We start from the raw sequence: 20,649 nt of genomic DNA on the forward strand, positions 1-20,649 counted from the left end.
TGCCAACAGGCCCATGGCACCATCTGCCACATGTTCCTTGCCTGTCCCAACCATCTGGCACATCAAGACGCCGCACGACTGCGAGACCACCCCAACCCCTGGAAGACGGCCATCAGGGCCTCAGACACGGAGGGTGAGCGGGAGCTAATATTCTTAGCGGATGAGGCCTGCAGGACGAATGGGACCCCGAACGTAGGGACCAGCTCAGGTTGCCGAAGTCCTTTGTGGCTTCAATAAAGTCTATTCCTCCTCCTCCTGGTTGGAGCTTTCGACTTCGGGCACCCGAGGCCGTCATCCAAGGTTACGATCGTGCGCGTCTGCCTTCCGTGCTACTGGTGCGTTTACTACTGGTGCGTTTACTACTATTACGCTACTGGTGCGTTTCAGAAGCGCTTTTAATGCGAGAGCATTAAGTGGTTCATTGTGCGAAAAAAAAACGCAAGCTGGCGTCCGGCATCGGTGTCTATAGCAGCAAAACGGCTCCTTAAAATCACATGAGCTATGCAGCGAGGCCCATATCCGCAGTAGCGTATTGGCCTACGCTTCCCCGAGATTTTTAAATACGATAGTCTTTCTTGGGTACTTAAACACGAAATTTTTTGTCTGTTTGTCTGTCTGCCCGTCCGCCACACATTGCGCCAACTAGGCGCATGTTTGAAGCTCTGTTCACGTGCTTCCGGCACTCAATTTAATCGCTCAGCATTGTTTGGTCTCGCAGTGGGTGGTCCCGCTTGAATCCAGTTAGCGCTGTTTCTTTTTCCTCATTTTTATTGGCTTGCCATTCTTGAATATAAATATTTTTATTGCGCATATACGATATTTATGACACCTTTACGCATTATAAATGAAATTTTGGGTATGCTCTGTACCTTAAGGTCAGTTTCAGCTACTGTTCGTTCTACGTTTTTGTGGTACCGCCTCTTTTATGTGACGGCTGGCTGTGCTGACTAGCAAATGCATGTACGCCTTCCGCACCCCTATTCAGCCGCCCAGTCAAGGGTTAAAATAAAATCACAGAACAGGGAGGATTTTAGAGAAGCAAAGGTCTAGTTTTGCCTGTACTGCCAGAAAAAGCGTAGTGGCGGCGTCGTGAACTACCGAGGACGCCCGCTTGATGGCGCTGTAAACACGGCTTTGTAAACATGGCGGATGCTTTTTGCACAGGCCGCTTGAGCTCCTTAATAACATGGCTGCCCTCGCACGGCGGCCGCCGGCTCGCTGCTCCACGGCCGGACTCGACTCTCCTCCTCCCGCGCGCGAAAGGAGCGTCGAGTCCGGCCGTGGCTGCTCCTGCTGGTTCCTGGCTGGCACGCTGGCCGCGTGCTTACTTGCGCCGCGCTAGTGAAGTGATGTTACGCCAGGTGACCAGATGGCCTCGACTGGCACAGACCACAGTGAGCAGCAAGTGAGAACAAATCGTTTATTGACATCCGCAAGTTTACAGAGGCCAGGACATCATTTCATTTCGATCGCTGCAATTGTACGTCGCTTTCGTGACATTTGTTTCCCATAACAACTCGTTCACTTGCGCTAAGATTTCGAACGAAGGGCACATTGCTTCCAACATGCTGCTGCCCGTAGCGGAGTGCATAACACTCACCTTCTGTTGGAAGAATCAAATATTCTGGCCTCGACAGCTGTCTTCCGATGCGGAATTTCCCACATTTGTCACTCCATAAGCACTCAATTCCCGTGTTTTGCCAGTCCTCTCAACAACTGATGGACGCAAAAGCACATAACAGCAATAACAGTCACGAAACCAGTGCTCCGCGCACATAGAAACGGTGGGCCGTTGCAGCGGTTTCAATTTGAATTGTCGGCTTTGTGGTTGCGAATTCAGAAGCGAGGTGGTGCACCAGTCGGCTGTTCGTAGAGAGTTGCGTACATTTTTGCTCAACGGATGTTTGATGCGGAAATTGTTGATACTATTTTTAAACAACACATTGTAAGCGAACTTTGTTGGCTCTTTGAGTCACGGAATGAATGTTTTGTATTCTCTCCCAAAAATAACCTTTCGGTTGCGCCGTCTGGTGGACTTGATGGTCAAAAACTGCGCTGTAGGTTGGTCACATGGGGCGTCGATTTTTACGCCGCCTATAGGGAAACCAGGGAACGTCCAAGCTTGAGAGGCCTGATAAAATCTTGCAGGAGGCAGTTATATAGGCATAACATTCTCAAACCACCAAATCGGGAAACACACTTCGTACTTGTCAACATCGTTCAGCAGAAAAGAAAACACACGCATATTTGAGGCGATACAGTAGCACAAAAGTGGTGTTTGCAGTGTTCTTTAAATTGGCAATACATGATTGCTATATTTTTTAAATAGCAAATAAAAAAATAAGCGTTGAAAACGATTTTGATTCAAAAATACGAAGAGAGTACGCAACGAGCTTGGACCACGTGGCGGCGTTCCAAATATAACAGTAACTAAATATTCTGATAGATGTCACGCGAGCAGTGGAACGCGCGAGCAGTGGAACGCGCGGAAATTGAATTGGCTCAAATCTCCTCTGTCCTTATCGTGAAAGCAGCGATACGCCGGGGTAAGAGCGTGACAGATTAGCGGGGAAGAGGAGACAGGAATTCACATGGCAGGGGCGCCAGACGACTATCTACTTTGGGCGACATTTATAGTGAGGTCAGTCGATACACGGCCACTTTTTTTTCTGAAATTACATCCAACGTTAGCCTTTCAGTTCTAACGGCGCTAAAAAGTATCCGAACCTTGACGTATAATAAGTTTGACGTTGCTAGAAACGTCGTTAGCTCAACATTAGACTTAGCTGACGTTAATGCAAACGAGAGCGATGAGATTTGAGATTTACCAGGAGAGCTGTAATTACCAACGGTTTACCGAGGTCTTCTTGAAATAAGGCCTATCATTACGCTTTAAGGTGTAACTTCGTTAGTGCTTTCAAACTCGATTTGCAGCGAACTTGAAACTTTTTGTTACCTCTAGGAAGCCATTGCCGCAGCTGAAGGGTGACAAGGGCTTACATTATTCCTAAAATACGTAGGTAACAAGAAACAAGATTTAATTGCTAGTTTATTTTTCATTTATCCCCTATTTTCTTGGCCGAACATTAGTTCGAAGTTAGTTAAAAAAGCCCCTTGAGAATTCACATTGACTGGTCTGACTTGCTGTTCCATGCTTAGTCCTGCTCGCAGGAACGCCCATTTAAAATACTTTAAGTGTACGCGTTCCATGCACACCTTTTCGATACACCGATCGTAACGTAAACGACCATTAATGAAGTAATCAAGTAATCCTAGTTTGCGACTTTTACTGCGTCTCTGTAACGCACAACGTTTTTTTTTTTTTTTCATTTCTTTTTCTGTGGGTTGTGTTCATTTGGATCTTCAATTTTTCCTCCACAATTCATGCAAATATGTGCCCGAAATAGTTGACGTTGGGTAAGCATGCCCATCAATTAAAGACAAACGCGTATACAAATGCGGCCGAGCGGAAGCTCACTTCTACTGGCAGCTTAAATGCTCAACGTGCATTATAACCGAAAGGTTGCTGCGCCATTAAACCTCAACTTAAATGCTCAACTTGTTCCAACGACGAGTGCTATTTCACAAAGACAACTGAAGCGCTGCGACATTAATAGGCTCACTGCCCTATTTCTTCATATCCCTTTGATGAAGGTTGAATGGGCACATGATTTACTAGATGGGAGCGAGGAATCTGAGGGAACACCACGTCAAATTCGCTTCGCTCGCCATCGCGAAGGAGGGCTGCAACAGTACCCCTCCCGCCGGGCGCGTCTTGAGGAGCGAATCGATTCCCCGCATCCCCCTCATCTTCGTACTCTCCCTCATTCCAAGGCCGCCGGCAGGGCCCGACGCGACAAGAGAGACTTCGGTAAGAGGACGGCGGCGCTCTTCAAGCGGCATCAGCTGAGCGACTCAATGCGAACAGCCCAGAAAAGCAATGCACTGCAAGAGAAAACACAAGAGGGTCCTTCCAGGAACTTTTTTTTTTAAATTAAAAAGAATACAAACCTTTATTTCTCGTTTAAGCGAAATGAGACTGGGGCTAAAGGCACACACGATCTGACAGAGGACCTCAACCCCCTTGACCTGTATTTAGGAGAAGCGTACCTTCTTTCATTTCCCCCCGCCATTGTTTATATCATTTTGACGGCGAAGCTGTCTTGCGCCGGGGCCTGACCAAAAGTCCGCGCGTCTATAGGGCCGCGTCCGCAAAGAATCGCACGCGCTCGCTCCAGTGGTAGCGTGAAATCCTCTGTAGCTCTCAACCTAATAGAGGTATTTTAGAAGAAAAAGTTATAATGCTGAAATTGGTCGCTAAGACGACCCTGCCATTACACCGAGTTTCATTTACTTGTCGCAATTAGTTCACAGCGAAGTTGTAAACGTAGTAGAATTGTCTGCTGTCGATACCTGGCCGTCTGCGGAGAGGTAGAGTTACAGAAAACGGCTGTAAATTATTTAACCAAAACTATCCCGAAACACCTTGTATGACAAATAATTTTGAATTATTTCCAACGAAGTTAGGTGTGCCTGTGTGTTTTTACTCGATCAGTACAGTAAGTCCGCTTACATAACTCGATACAGTTTTGCACAAATTCAGCTTCGCTGCTCTTCGATCTTCACAGTAGCGGAAGAGCTCGAGATTTTTTTATTGCTAGTCTAATGTTTCTAAAATTATTTCTGTTATTTTTTGACCCCACTTTACGCGTGAAAAGTTCCGATCACCAGCACTTTAACCCACGGAACACTATTATGCACCAGCACACGGGAAATGCATACGGGAGCGTGCGGTGGAGCAGCACGACAAAAGTGCACATGGTCTCGTCGCACGGTAAGACAATATCATATTGTCCCTCAACTTATATTAAATAACTTGCTGGCAATCACTATTTTCAGAATTTACAAACGGAACTTGGCAGTAATACCCACATAAGACAGATAAAACGTAAAAAAAAGCGTTTTAGCGGCTAAATGTCATACAGTTTGTTTGGTGGTAATTTTGATAAGACAAGAGTGACAGCCGTTTCTGTAACCCTAATTCCTTCGTAGACGGCCATGTTTTCACAGCAAACTAGAGTTCTGTAACGGCTACAGCTTTACCGTGAGCTACTTATGACGCGAAAATAAAGCTCGCAGTAATGCAATAAGAGTCGTCTTGGCAACCAATTTCAGTATTATTTTTTTTCGTGATTCCTACACTAGATTGAAAGCTACACAGCATTAGCAAAAATTTGGAGACAGGCATTTTTTGTGTTTACGCGACGCATAGACGGATGGACATCGACCATCAAGGAGGGTAGCTATATGCAACTTCGCTGTAAAAGACTACCCTAGTAATGTTGTAGAACGATGTCCCAGTACGCCGAGGAGGCCCATTTGTTCCTGAAATAGGCTCTTCGACGAGCGCTTCTGGTATGGGCAAGGCGATCAATCATCCTGACTGTCCGCGAGCTGTGTAGAACAGAGCAGGGCCTCCCTCCCCCTCCTCCGAAACCACTCCTTTGTCTCTGGTCCCACCCCTTCGGGGAATCATATACTGATGGGGATCACCGGCGGAGGCTTCCGACAAGAGTTCGCGGAGAGATCTCTCCCGACAAACGTGCACGTGGCCTATAACTGCGCTTTAGCCAGTTTAGAGTAAGTCGCAACAAAAGCAAAGCGCAGGCTAGATGAGGTATCTACTGTGACAAGCAGATCACGCAGTGCCACTCGGCGCTGGCGATAACCATAGCTTTCTGAGAGCTTCCTGGCGCGAAGGAAAGGGTAAAATCGTTTAAATCTAGTGTAGCACGCGGCTTTCAAAAATCCGCAATGACACCAGCCGTCGTTTACAAGGCTCGACAGCCCAGCGCTGTAGTCGTACGGAAAGTTAGTAGAGCACTGTAACAACATGAAAGCAACGCATCTTCGTATTTGATTTTCTGAGTATGATATGTCTGCTGATCGGCTACTGCAACGTGCTTTCATCACTAGCGCGAATAATGCGCCGCTTGCACACAGCGTGCACAAATGCCGTTATCAATTGATTGATTGATTGATTGATTGATTGATTGATTGATTGATTGATTGATTGATTGATTGATTGATTGATTGATTGATTGATTGATTGATTGATTGATTGATTGATTGATTGATTGATTGCGAGGTTTTTTAACGCGCCGACGCTACGTAAGCGATGAGGCGTGCCGTAGTGGAGGGCTCCGGAATAATTTTGACCACCTGGGGATCTTGAACCTGCGCCGAAATCTCGTACACACGGGCGTTTTTGCTTTTTGCCTCCATCAGAAAAGAGGCCGCCGTGGCCGCGAATCAAAGCACATGTCGTTATTTAATTGCAGTGAAGGAGAGGCTCCAACTTTCTGCCGCTACACGTGGTTGGCACGGGCTTGGCGGTTATGAAACAGCTTTTACGACATTCTGCGCTAAGGGAAAACACTGATATCGAATTGCCCATGGCGCCGCCGGCGACGCTTCAAAATTACGAACATCATATCAGTTTCAATATAAGTGCGTGTGGTGCCGGTATTACGCTGAGCGTGGCCTGATACGAGGAACGTGAGGTTACCGAACGCCCAAAACGGGGTACGTTTCAGATATCAGCAGGAGATTTGTGAAGGCGCTCCATGACAGACTGAAAATTTCCCGAAGCAGAAACGAGCGCGCGAATTACGTAAGGAGTAGCGGCATTAATATAACCGAGACTGATTAATTTTAAGCGACGGTGTAACGTCGCCCTAATTGGGCCGACTAAACTATGACGCTGAAATTCAGGCTTATGCATTATTGCTTTCAAAGCGATATTAGTCAGAATTATTCCAAAGCACGTTGAAATTATGGGTTCATAAATAGTTATGAGCAAAAGAAATACCCGCTTCTTGGATGACGTCACATAAACGTAGCACTGTAAACGTCTCAGTAGCCTGAACTACCGCATACTTCCTATGGGACTTCCTCTAACTTGAACTGGACAAAAGGTGACTTCTGCCTACTTTGCGGTTTATACTCGCTATTTTAGCCCGCATTAAAAGTGGCTATTAAATTCATCACGATAAAAACCAATACGCATTGACTATAAAACATTTCAGTATGCCAGTCCTAGTTCATCTTGCAATTGTCGCGATACTAAGCAATTAACTTGGCTTTTATTTGCTTACCAAGTCATATCATTTCTCAAATCAGCCACGCGAGGCGCGGGTCTATTTAAAACTGAATTGTCCCACCTTTGCAGACAGCAAATACGGCCTTCAGGACGTACTAAACTTGAGGACGTGGTGCCGATGCTAATACTATCTAGCCACGACAAGCTTGAGGGACAATGCTAGTCACAAACACTAAGGCGGAGAGAATTACATACACAGCAAAGGGCAATAAACACGACCGCTTTATTAAAGAGAACGCGCCTTATTGCGTGACCCTCTGGCAACTTTCAATCTCCCTACTCCATTTTCGCCATCTCTCGGTTCGACCTTGGGTCCCACGCACGATCATCTCGATACAGAAGCTATCGAAATAAAGCGGTGTTCGCGAAAAGCAGGAAAGAGGACAAAGAAGGGGCAAGGAGAGAGGTGGACGCAGCAAATATATGCCGGCGATCGTCCCTGCGGGCAGCCCCGTCACGCTGCCTCTCCCGGAGAACATCAACCGCGAAAGTGGCGCGGGCAGGAGCCACGGCCTGACACAGCCTGCGGAGAAACAGAGCTGCGACGCCCACTGCTGCCATCCGTCACGCGGTGGCGCCGGCTGACACGGCTTCCCTTGCACCGGGTCGTATGGGAAGCAGAGCCGCACGAGTCCCCGCACTTTCGTCTTTTCATCTCTCCTGTCTACCCCTTTCCCGACCTTGGTTTCCCTCAGCTCTACAGATGCGCGCTTACACGCTGTTAGTCCTGCCCTCGTTTTCAGCCTTGACTTCTGCTCTTTCCTACGACACGTTTCTTTCCGTCTCCATGGTTTGTGTGCGAACGGGTCCGCTTGGGTGTCGTTCAGTATGAGCTGTTTGTGTGCTTGTCCCGGACAGGTTTAATGGTGTATTTCGTTGGCTACCCGGTCCATTTCTCCCACAAACGCTGGACATGGAGATTACAAGCGATTGTCCGTTGTGGAGACGCACAGTTTAAAATGGCTCTGCTGAGCGCGTGATAGCGTGTGATTTCAGGTCCTAGGAATTCTTTTAAGCTGATCGATTCGAAAATGAGAAAAAACTTGAGGACTAAGAATTAATCGATCGATCGATCGATCGATTTATTTATTTATTTATTTAGTGACTGAGTAAGTGAGTGATTTAGTGACTGAGTGAGTGAAATTAGTTATCTAATGTTCCAGTAATCTCCCTCAAGAAATGTGCGTGATATTCCACAGGAATGTTCGATCGATCGATTGATTGATCGATTGAATGAAATTGGTTATCTGATATGCCAGTAATCCCACTCAAGGAATGTGTGTGATATTCCGTTGGAATTATCTCTTGATTGATTAATCTATTGATTGGCTGACTGACTGACTGACTACCGATTGATTGATTGATTGATTGATTGATTGATTGATTGATTGATTGATTGATTGATTGATTGATTGATTGATTGATTGAAATGAGTAATCTGATATGCCAGTAATCTCCCTCAAGGAAGGTGTGATGTTCCGCTGACATGTTAAGTAGAGGAGGGTATAAGGTCCACCCCATCCGCATGCATTTACTCTTTCCTACACAGTACTCTGATAAATGTAAATTCTGCCAGGAACCAGTGACTCTGACACACGTATTATTCGATTGCACAAAAAACTCAGATCTTTCGCTCCTGAACCCGTCCCCTACCCTTGAGCAGTGGGAGATACTGCTGTCCAGCTGTCGACCTCACAACCAGCTCCTGCTTGTGACCAGGGCTACGGCAGCCTGGACAGCACATGGGCTCCTGGACTGAGGAACCACTCTCGCATTACTCTGCAATAAAGTTCTCTCTCTCTCTCTCTCTCTCTCTCTCTCTCTCTCTCTCTCTCTCTCTCTCTCTCTCTCTCTCTCTCTCTCTCTCTCTCTCTCTCTCTCTCTCTCTCTCTCTCTCTCCAGAACCGCTGTATTTTTCCAATTAGAGTTACATTTATTTCATTCGCCAGCCTGGTCTGGACAGCACGCAGATTGCAGTGATGAATAATGTTACTGAATAGTTACTGGGTGTCGCCGAGAAGGACGCATTCAGCTTCTTTGCTAGCCAGCTGCGAAATTATTTTTATCATTGCCATCATCATAATCCCCTCATCTCGAATAGAACGTAATCGCTTCTTACTAACGAGAATGTGCCACATAGAATGTGTAACATCCGCCTCAAACGCAGCTGTACGGCAACAATTAAAAGCTGAATGTTAAATTTATTTCCAGTAACTTACTCCATTTTGTGGGTTTCATTTAAGCTAGTAGAATTAGGTGGAGGGTCGGAATGACGAGCGGCATCAATATCATGCTAATAAGGGGTAGCACTTGACACCCTTCAAAGTTCTTCCAAGCAAGTTGGAAAAGCTAGGGTTCGAGTGCGTGCACCGTCCGTTTTCAATGAATAAATTACGTCTCCACCCCTCATTTTGTTGGATAACATGTCACTGTTACTCTTGAGGGCAGCGGAAACACCATAAACATTAACGTGAAGATCGCATTAAACAGTGAGTGCGTGCGTGTGCATTTTGCCGAATAAGGAATTTACCTTTACTTATCCTAAGACGCCTCTAAAGCATGCTTTTCTGTAAGAACTGAATGTCTGTGTAAGGAGCCGACATACAACGGTAATTTAACCACGGATATAGGAGAATGCTAGGAAGTACAACTCACTTGTAGAAAGAAATGGCCGCTTACTAGCTTCCTTCGCTGCAAACTGCATCGAAAGACAACGCAGCCCCCCTCCTCCTCCGCCCCCCCGCAACGCCCCTACTCCTGTCCTACCATCCCGACTCGCCTCCTGCCTCCCCTCCTAGTTCCCCCTTCGTTTCCTAAACTTCATCCGTCCCCAACCCTCTCCTCGTCTCTCTTTTTTCCCTTCTCCGCCTGCCATTTTTTTCTTCGCAACCCGACTACCCTGATGTCTTCCATACCAATGGTTGTCCCTCATCTCTTACGCACACGCGCACATGCACAAACTGCTCACTACAAGGGACCTTTTTTTTATTCCTGCGTGGTAATAACGAGTCCCAAGACAAGGAATGCTTGTTTTTGTTTTTGTTCTTGTTTTGGGGGGGGGGGGGGGACTGTTGTGACGTACCGTGCGCGGTATTGTCCTTTACGGATCACCATGGTCGCATGGTGGTACATCAACAGTTGTCTTTAGAGGTCGTATCAGTTCGGGCTAATCGTATGTTAGTTTTGTTCGTTAATTTAATTTCGTTAAGAATTGATTCTTAGTGACCCTGTACAAAGTAATTATGAACGCCACATGCCCTCTTTATTTCAGAGTGGGGACTCAGATAAGGGTACCGACTTGCAGTCCACACTGTTCAAGACGCAAAGTTAGGCAGCCGAGGCGCCTTTCTTTCACTTTTTACTCTTTCTCTCTCCATCTATCTATCTATCTTCATCTCTCCGTATGTAACAAGGGCAGCATTCACGTTCTTTCCAAAAGTACCGCCCGCAAGCTTAGTAAAATAAGAAGTGGCGTTAGGGCGTGCACTGCATCAATCTTCGTGTTGACGACACTGCATACTACCTGCGCGGCGGCGCCGCTTTCGCATGCGAGGCACACTCGGGACACACCATAGGTGCCCCGCAACTCGCCAAGGCCTTAAGAGCCCGTGCGAGACGCTGCTGTGTAAGGGGGATGGACGACAAGTACGCACACTATTATTGAAGCGCCAACCTTGTTAATCTCCGGAATTCTTAGTTATTTTCTATTTCTTATTATTTTTATTTTTTCTGGAAGCATTCCTTGCGTAGCTATCATTCCTTCCAGGTCGCGAGAATGCGTTTCCAACTCTATGCTTAGCAGCACTCTGCACCAGTGTGACTCTACCAGCACAGACCACAATAAAGCTTCTCTCTCTCTCTATCTCTCAGTCTCTCTCTCTCACTCTCTCACTCCACACACAATAGCCTTTTTTTTTTCGCCCCATCCGATTAATTTAAATACTTTTTGCTATTACTTAACGTAGGGAACGAGATGTTGGTGCCCACTGGCACACATATCTGAAGAAAAACAAAAACAAAACAGCAATTCACGAGCTCGCCGTCCTGTCAAAACACTGCCTACGTCGTAAAAAATAACTGCCGCAGTTCATTTTCATCTCCTTGAGAGTTGGGCGACCGCAACATATCTTTGAAATTTCCAATTCACTCGTATGCGCCAAACACCCTGGAAAACCGCGGTGGCCGACTGGCGTGCCCACTCGCCCTTTACTGTATAGTCTACGGCGGAGTTGAGCGGTACACAACACTCGCCTCCGGGCATATGATGGATGCGCCGGAAGGTGGCTTATCGTAAGTGCCTGGTCGCACTCCACTGCTCGCACCATTCCAGGGCTGACCATTGTACTTGGACACTTTCCGCGCCCGCCGGAAGTGCAGAAGTTGTTTTATACAAATAGCTAAACGGACGTTAAAGCAATTTTTCGCTTTTATTTAAGTGTCGCAGTTGCGAACGGTGCGCCGTGTTATCGCTCCCAACGCCTTGACCAATCAAGGCGCATCTCGGACTTCCCCTGACACTCTGAGTACGCGCGATTTACCCCTTCATTCGCTACTGAGCAGCGAGTTGCACTATAAAAACGCAACGCGAAAGGCCGTTCCTTCTGCATCCACCCTCGCACGTGCTATAGAGACGCGTGCACAAAGCTATTGACGCGTGCGCCCGCCCGAGGGACAGCCATAACATTGCCATGGCGATCGACTTCCCATCAGGCGCTCCGGAAACTGCTGTTTCCGGGCAGGGTAAACACCACTCGCGTCGCGATGTCCTCCCACGCTACTGTTTCAGTCAGCCTGCGTCGCGTTTCAACCCATGGGCTCGCTCTGATAAAAGGCAATTCCGTGAAGTTAGAGGGGAACTGAAAAGTCCGGGCAGCCCTGCGCTCGAACACGAATGACCTGTGCTGACGCACTCTGTACACGATCTCGCTGGAGCAATCGTTACGGCGCGAAGTCGATAACTTAGAACTTAAAATTTACCTTCGCTCAAGCGCAAACTTCGGGTTTCCGCACAAGAAGTAAGTTCTCGAAAAATCGGTCTTATACGATCGCATAGAAAATCTTCACCGATTTCCGTACTTGACAATCACAATTTCCGCATCACGTGTTTTCCTCTATGGAAAGCGAGAGACGCTTACACCGCGATAGTTTTTGCCCTTCATCGCGTAGGCCACGGACATTCGTTATCTTCTGCAACGCATTTTAGTTACCAGCAATTCATAAATATTTCCGGCTAAATTCTGCGGTAAGGTAGGAAGATGGGTTCATGTACTGTTGGATGCTTGCGTCCAACTTGTACACTTGTATTCGGAGTGAAAACGAAACTGCACAGAAAACATGTTTCGGTAGTTAAAGCCCGAAAACAGCTGTCGAGCCGCTGCTGTTCGCCTATTACAACAGTCTCCATACTATGAAGAAACCCATCTCGAGCCAAGAAAAATGTTCATTTTTAACAGTGTAGCTGTTGTACAAGCCGTAAGTTCGCCGTTGAAGAACAAAATACCAAGAAAATGCAGAGCGCTCGTGAGCACGTGCCTCGCGGCGACCACCGAGCGTTTCCGGCGGGCGCAGTTGCTTTACCAAAAAAAAGAAGAAAACCAACTCCAGCGCTGCCGTCAAGCGCTAACGCGCATGTAATGTTTGATGAGGAACACGATGACATAGATGCATATGACGATGACTACTACTAGCGCAGAGCAAAGAGACGCCAAAACATGTAAATAAACAATTTCGAACTTGTACAAATGCGTGGTGATGTGTCCTTCAGTGCCCACGTAGAAACAAATCCTGCAGCTTCGCTATGGTTCAAGCCTTGTGTGACTTAGTGCAGGCTTCGCCAGCTGAGCTGGTGGAAGTCTACAATGCTTACGATGACTTTGCATCCACCCCTCGCCGCGAGGAAGACGAGAACCTCTTCGATGCGTATGACGACGATTACTAGCACCAAAGCTACGCAAATAAACAGTGATACTGAAGCTCAACTACATGTACGGCAATGCTCGAGTACAGCAGCTCCGCCTTCGAGTCCTGCGCGTGAGTGCTAGCTTCCCTGAATTTTTCACTCGAAATCTGATATCACAGAGAAGAAAGTTCTTGCTTGACTCGTATAAACACCCGATCGTCCAACGCCACCCGTCATTCCCTCCCGGTCACTTTCCCTGCAAAGCCGTGTCCGCGAACGTTACTGCATTTGGAACTCCCCTTGGGCCACCAAAAAGCAAAGCCGGGGTAATTGCGCAGCGCTTTTCAGCAAGAGGTTGGTCATTCAGTCGCTCGTAGAGGTGTTGCAGCTAAAAGATAGCGAAAAATCTGGAGCTCAAGGTTTATCGGTAGGTAGGAGCCTCTTGCTAACCGAAATAACAATAACAATAACGACCGGTCAGGTCACTACAGCAACAAGTGCGTCGTAACCCTCGCATTTCAAAGACCTCGGAAGCGTGTCTGCGCCGCACGAGGCAAAGCCGCTCGAAGTCCCTGCCCACGCGGGGCCAGACAATTGAGGCCCTGTGCCGCAGCTTGCACTGACCGGAGGCTTGAATCGATATATCGGCCGCTGCGCGCATTCGTCTTTCTCGCGGGCTCCACTTCGCGTGTCCCCGTTATGGGACCGGGCCACGCGACACCGCTAGGCGAAACAGCGGCGTCAATCTTCCTCGAGCAGGAGCTGGGATTTTGAGGGAAACAGCTTATTTAGGAGCAAATATGGTGTAGCCTTGCTACTGCCTGCTACTGTGCACGGTTTCTCGCTCGATATTTATGCTAAAAAGGATGATACAATGACGCCACTACGATTTACATGCTGCCAATTATTCGTTTACGCGCGAAGCGTCTGCCCAGTGTACAAAGGGAAATCCGAGTGCTCTTCAGTGGTGGCGAAATAACAGTGACTCGGGCCTACACGTTATAGGAGCACGTACGGACCTGCCGAAGAAGAAATCCGGCTGAGAAGGTACAGCCGGTAAAAGACTTGTCTATAACACAGCGTTCCTGCTCTCAGCCCTATCCTGCCCCGCCGGAGCGGTATTTGAATAAAACTACTACGGAATTCTGAAGTCTTAGCCCTTCGCTTTTGCCTCCGACATGTTTGGAACGAGTATGTTTCGGCAGTTTTCGGATGTAGCTGGTTGAAGTTGAAATAGCTGTTATAGACAAGCGTTTTACCGGCTGTACTGCGAATGCTCAGCCTTTTATTGGCACGTGTGTCGTCGCGTCACAGTTGGTTCATCAGCGTTACATGTTTGTTTTTGCTTGAACTTAAGATCGAGTTGGTGGGAACCTACTTAGTTTGCGTATAACAGTGTGTGTGTGGGGAGGGGGGGGGGGGGGCGTGTATTGTAGGAAGTACGTGCTGAGAAGTATTGGCGTTTTCTTATGCTGTCGGAGTGGGTCGGAGTGGGTACGGAGTGGGAGCGGGCTGGAACCTTTCTTGCAACCTTGTTTGCTGTAACTTCGTTATGCTGTTCATGTCATCCCATATTGAACACTGAAGTTGGTCTCTGGGTCTTCTTCGTCCTATCTAAGTAGGGGGACCAGACGTTCCGTTTTGACCGGGACAGTGAACTTTTTGAGGTCTGTGTCCGCTGTCCCGTGTTTTTGTGCCAATAAACAATCCTGACCAGTTTTCGCGGGACTCATTAGTTCCGAAATTGGCGTCAACATATTGATCAAACGAAAAGTGTGCCGACTTGCTACAAGTGTATCGTGTAATTATTTACCTAGAGAATAAAATTTAGATCTGTTCTTACCAAAAAAACGCTTTGAAGTTTCTTGCTGAAGGCGACTTTTAAGAGGCATTATTTCACCAGTGGACCATTGTCAAGCAAGACATTGAAAAGTAACTAGAAGAGTTGAACTCTTCAGGTATTTCGGTCTCTGAGACATGGGTGCAAGTCTTTAAAGAGATGCCAACCGGGGATGTGCACGCTGCGATGAGATTTCTCGCGTCACGGAAATGACCTTGTGTTCTCCTGGGACCACACCTCAAAAGAGCAAGAGGGCCAGTTACGCCACCTTCGAGGCATCGAAATAAACACGTTTCCCCACCAAACCAGAGCCCACATTCTGGCTCCCACCCTGTACTCCTCGCAATGCCACTTCTGCCAGGCTCCGGACAGGCTTTACCATACTATGTGGGGCTGCGATAAGAACCCCAACCTACACCCCCTGCCCTTCCCCTCCTCTGAACACTGGGAGCGAGCACTGTCTAGCTCGGTACCCTGACGACCAGCGTTGGCTGGTGAAGAGAGTCCAAGAAGCCGGATGGTCTCAAGGGGTCCTGGAATAAGCGCTCTTCCCCAAGACTCACTGCTCCATAGGGACGATTATTCCGCCTCCTTCTCTAGTGGGGCGCGTTTTATTCCACTGTGAACTTGACGTGGACATCTACCTGTTGTCAACATTACGTGCAATGTTACTTATCCGGCTGAACTTCCTGTACAAGTGCGAAGAATTTTACAACCGAGTCTCGCGCAATAAAGTACTGCTTTAAAAACCTGTATCATCGGCAAAATACACCAACGAAGGACACCCGAAGCGGGACCTTCGAAATGAACGCCCGCAACTGAACTGCGAGGGGGATTGTTCTCTTGACCTGAGTAAGCGCTTAGTGCAATATGTAACGTTTTAAGTAAGAGTAGTTCCCACTGCATTACAATGTTTGGCCTCAATCTCGACCTTTTGTCTTTCGTACGTCGCACCCCTCCCTCCCCTCCACCCCGCTGGTGTGTTCCGTTTTCTACCTCCAGGAATGTGGTCACCCTATATCCAAGTCAACCCTTACACAAGAACCCTGCCAGTAACGCTACTACGACGAGGGTAGTCACGGAGGGCGAGGTTGCAACGCTCCATCTCACCCCATTAGCCACGGGAAATGAGGGGCTCGTTGAATAAGACGCAAATAAGGGTTGGCAGTCAAGAAAATCTCGGAAAGCAAAGGGAAGGTTGTGGTGGGTCATAGAAACAGATGAAGAATTTTTTGAGTCTGAAAGGAAGTGGTGAAAGAATGCCCGCCGGGTGGGATCCGAACCCACGACCTCCAGAATACCGGTCTGGTGCGATGACCACTACGCTACCGGCGGGGCTGTTTCCCCACGAATTTCTCGGGTATTTATGTTAAGGTATTTTTTGTTTCCTGCACTTGCGGGTGGTGATTCAACAACGGTTCAACCTAGAGCTCATATCTCCGTACTTCCTCACCTTCCAATATCAAAACATGCGAACGTCACGGGCCACTCATTCGACCATATCAAAGCCACGATTCTTGAATCCGGTTTCCGAACGCATCACGACAGGGAAGTCCGAGAATATTTTATTATATTTAAAGTAAATAGAGTCGCTGGTGGTTTGAACGAAAGCGCTGGAAAACTGAATAGCTTGTATCAGTGACCGTATTCAATATTACTGCTGTTTACCCTCCCCCTTTCTCTTGCACGTGCGCACGCATGCTATAGCTGACTTCCAATACTGCACGCGTCGCACTTAAAATGATGTTGTACTTAAGCAAACAGATTGTCACGCAGGGCCCTGATACATTGCATTTGCATTGTGTTACTTGGACGTTATCATTTCCGCCTTCATGTGGTCCTTCATTGAACACCCTTATATGCTATTTGACAACAGCCACCGCTGTTATTCTGACGATGGCCGGTCCCCCGACCGAAACGTTAAAAACCATTCCTTTTTCCACGTGTGTCTCATTTTTTTTCCTTTTTTTTCATATATATATATATATATATATATATATATATATATATATATATATATATATATATATATATATATAGATATATATATATATATATATATATATAGATATATATAGATATATATAGATATATATATATATATATATATATATATATATATATATATATATATATATATATATATATATATATATATATATATATATATAGAGAGAGAGAGAGAGAGAGAGCTTGGAAACAAAAAACTCACAATGCGCGCAAGAAAATAAGGTAAGTAAAGACAGAGACTCAAGAGAAAAACATTTAAAAAATAAATGTTTACTGATGGTTCAGGAAGGTGACTTCCTTTCTTCGAGGAAGTCCTCTTCCTGAAACCTATTTTTTCCTGTGTCTCTGTCTTTACTTATATATATATATATATATATATATATATATATATATATATATATATATATATATATATATATATATATATATATATATATGACACAAATACAAACAATAACTCATTAAACCAATCAATCAGTAGATAAAGAGACCAATAGAAAGTGCGCAATACAGGAATTCAACCAGTAAATTTCGTTCAAGCCGAACGACTAATGTCCATTTCACTTACTTGCGCAACAAACTATCCACAGACATCTCGCTGATTTACCATTAGCAGAACTCAAAATAAACCGCTAGCAGAAGTTGATATTGAGTTGAACTAACATTGCAACTACATTCAAATTTTTGTTCACAAGAGTACTGCATTAGTAATAAAACATCGTATTCCTTTCCACCAGCCACTAAGAACGAAAACTTGCGCTGCCGTCGCGTATACGGTTGCAGGGCATGCTCCCTCACTCGTCCTCCTCCAGCGTTTCCGCGCCACAACACGCCATGTTCTGTGCGAGTGTCCACGTTTTTCATCGGCAAGAGTGCAACTCTCCTTAACTTTACGAAAGCTGGATTCTCGGCGGCCGTTCTCTCAGGAGAAACTCCTGGCCCACTGGCCTTCTCCGTCATCTACGCACAAGGCGACAAAAGCGCTCTTGTGCTTCCTAAAAACAACGAACTAGACTGTAGCACAAAAGACTACTCTATGAAGTCAATTAACTTTATTGTGTATAGTGTCATAGCGCTAGCCACAACTCTTTACACTCTGTCCTTACCTTTCCCCTCTTTTACTGCTTTTATCTTTTTTTACCATTGTTCCCCTTCCCCACGTGCAGGATAGCAAACTAGGCCACCGCCTGGTTGATATTCCTGCCTTTCCGTTACCTGTATTTCTTCCTTCCTTTGCTTTCGGAGTGCAATTTTCGCAAAGACATAATTGTCGCGCCTCGCCCTTCAAGAGCTGTTATCTTAAGCCCCGTTACCTTGGGGTTAAGCGATTTCATTGGTCTTCATCGTGCAGTATCGCTGCGATACCGAGTCGTCGAGGAACGAAGCTGTTAAAAGGATTTCACAAGGTTTCCGCTCCGTAATGCACTCCTGCCTCTGAGCAGTACTTCGGCGTGTTCCGCCCTCCTCGTCGTGGCCAAAGAACTTCCTACAGAGTGAACCAGCGCGTAAAGCGCATTACGCGAGATCCGTTTAGTACGCCGACAATAACACCCCATGACGCCTAAGGGCCCTGTTTGCGCCGTGATGCACTCCTCGTCATCGTCGTCGAGGGGGATTAGATGTACGAAACATCGATTAGATAAGAGGTCTGGTTCGACATGTAGGGGCTGCGCTTCCTGTGCGGGTAGTAATTAAATGAAGAAAGTCAGCATAGAGGCGCTAACAACAAACCTGTCCTCCTAGTCCCTTCGCGGAAATGACGCAGTGTAGTTCCCCTATGCGGCCTTCCCATGGAGTTGGCGGTGTTAATTGGAAGCCCGTCAAGAGCCAACCTCAGGCTTCTATGGACCGCGCCTAGGCGAAACCTAATAAATAGCATAACTTGCACGAAGGTCCAGGATAACGTGTGGCGGATAAAAGCTCTGCTTCTTTTATTTTGCTTCAATTCTCGGGTTTTCTGTGAGGAGAAAAAATCTGGCCTCGTAAAAACGCCACGTAGCCAAGAGATAACTGAATGAGGGAAACCGTATTAAGTGCGGGGTACCTTAGGAGCGCACAACGTCCGCCCGCGTCCGTGCGCATAGCAAAAAATCCCACAGGCACCGGCATAGATTCCAGCCTGTGTCTGGTAGACCAGACAGAGTTCGTGTCAGTTTTCTTACTCATTGGGCTACGACCGTGAGTTAGTGCCCGAGAGTCAAACGGCTTATTCGCTCGCCTGTAACGGTACGGAGTACCTTAGGACCTCCCAATGTCCGTCCGCGTCCATCCGCGCGCACACCATCATCAAGCGAAAATCAAGCGAAAATCGATCGGAGCCGTGAGTTGCAGTTTCATTTAGGGAATAATCAAAGTGCGACTCACGGCTCAAATCGAATGACGGTCGGGGCGCAAATCGGATGTCACTCTGGGCGCAACTTGGATGTTATTTCGAGTCCCCGTACTCCGCACCCCCGCTGTCACCCACGGAGTGGAGATGCTGCCATTTTTCATCCATCTTTTCCTACTCTAAGTATCATACGGAAGAGGCAGGAAGGAATAGAGTGAGTCGATTCTGTTCGCATTGGCATAGTGCAGTCAACCTAACTAGTGCTTGGCTTATTCCGGTCTCTTCGCTCATCTGGAAGGAACATTGAAAAAAGAAGCGATACTTCTTCAAATGGCAGCACAAGACATGTGATAAGTACAAAGCGCAGTACTTTCGAGAAACCGGTGCGCTTTCGAGACACTATTGCGGGCTTTTGAACAAAAGAGATACCACTATGAGGAGACTGCCGCCTTCGTGTTCTATACAATCGCTTGCCAGTGTTGTGCTGCGTGTTTTGTGGTTTAGCAAGCGTTTCAACGAGCATCCCGCACCAGCAGGCGGGGTTTCCTCCATGTACAAGGCGAAAAGCAACGAAGGCGCGAGCATCATAGAAGAAATTGCAAAAACTTCCAAGATAGTGAAACGGATCAAACCGCTGCCATCAAATCATAGCAAGACACAACCCTTACTTATGCACAAGCCGCTTACGCTCATTACTGAAGTGAAACCACCTTACTCGCATGCGTGCAAACTGTACAGACGAAAATAAAAAAAAGACAGAACTGAAATTAAAAATCCCGTCTATAAGGGTCAAAAGATAAGTTAATACGAGACCATGTTAGCGAAATCTCACAATCGTTTCGTACGAGTTAAAGGGCTGGTGAAGAGCTTTTCAAAAAAATTTTGTTGGGGGCATTACTTTATGGTTTTCTTGACGCTTAATTCGAAAAACATGTTTATTTTATGTTTAAATACACCCAAAGCATCTTTTTTCGTCAAAATAAACGACGCCTACCCGGCGGCGTGGTCAGAGCGCTGGCTGCCTTTCAGGATTGGCCGGCTGCAGATGACGTCATATTCGGAAGTGCCGGCGCTGCCGTGACCGCTCGGCCTGAAGATCTCATCGATCTCATTCTGTTCCCGTTCAGATACGGGCCAGAAGCACCTCTGGTGAATGGAGGGTTCACACAATCTTTCCTTAGAATATGAGAGCCTGAGGGAAGTATAAGCGCAACAAGTTCGCTCGCGGCGAGCTTGAGAAAGAGGTTCTCCCCCGACGTCTCATGGCCGACTTATGCTTCTCTGGTGCAGGGAAGTTGTGCAGATATTGGTTCGCCGCTTTTACCACCAGCGCTAGTCACAACTCCTGGCACATTTTTTCGACACACCATCATCCCCTACTTCGCATGTGCGACTTTGTTTTTGCATTC

The 20,649-nt window shown here is 46.9% G+C and overlaps 1 protein-coding gene and 1 non-coding gene across 6 annotated transcripts in view; both read right to left on the minus strand.

Moving 5' to 3' along the window:
• Cask (peripheral plasma membrane protein CASK) overlaps positions 1–20,649 on the minus strand; it is a 708,589-nt gene that overhangs the window by 545,258 nt on the left and 142,682 nt on the right. The gene's annotated exons all lie outside the window — the stretch shown is intronic.
• Positions 16,164–16,236, minus strand: Trnat-ggu (transfer RNA threonine (anticodon GGU)). Its single transcript has one exon. It is a non-coding gene; the product is annotated as a tRNA-Thr (tRNA).

Source organism: Haemaphysalis longicornis, unplaced genomic scaffold (assembly GCF_048455015.1).
Source record: "Haemaphysalis longicornis isolate Haplotype H1 unplaced genomic scaffold, Haemaphysalis longicornis Haplotype H1 scaffold_2, whole genome shotgun sequence".
Taxonomy (NCBI): domain Eukaryota; kingdom Metazoa; phylum Arthropoda; class Arachnida; order Ixodida; family Ixodidae; genus Haemaphysalis; species Haemaphysalis longicornis.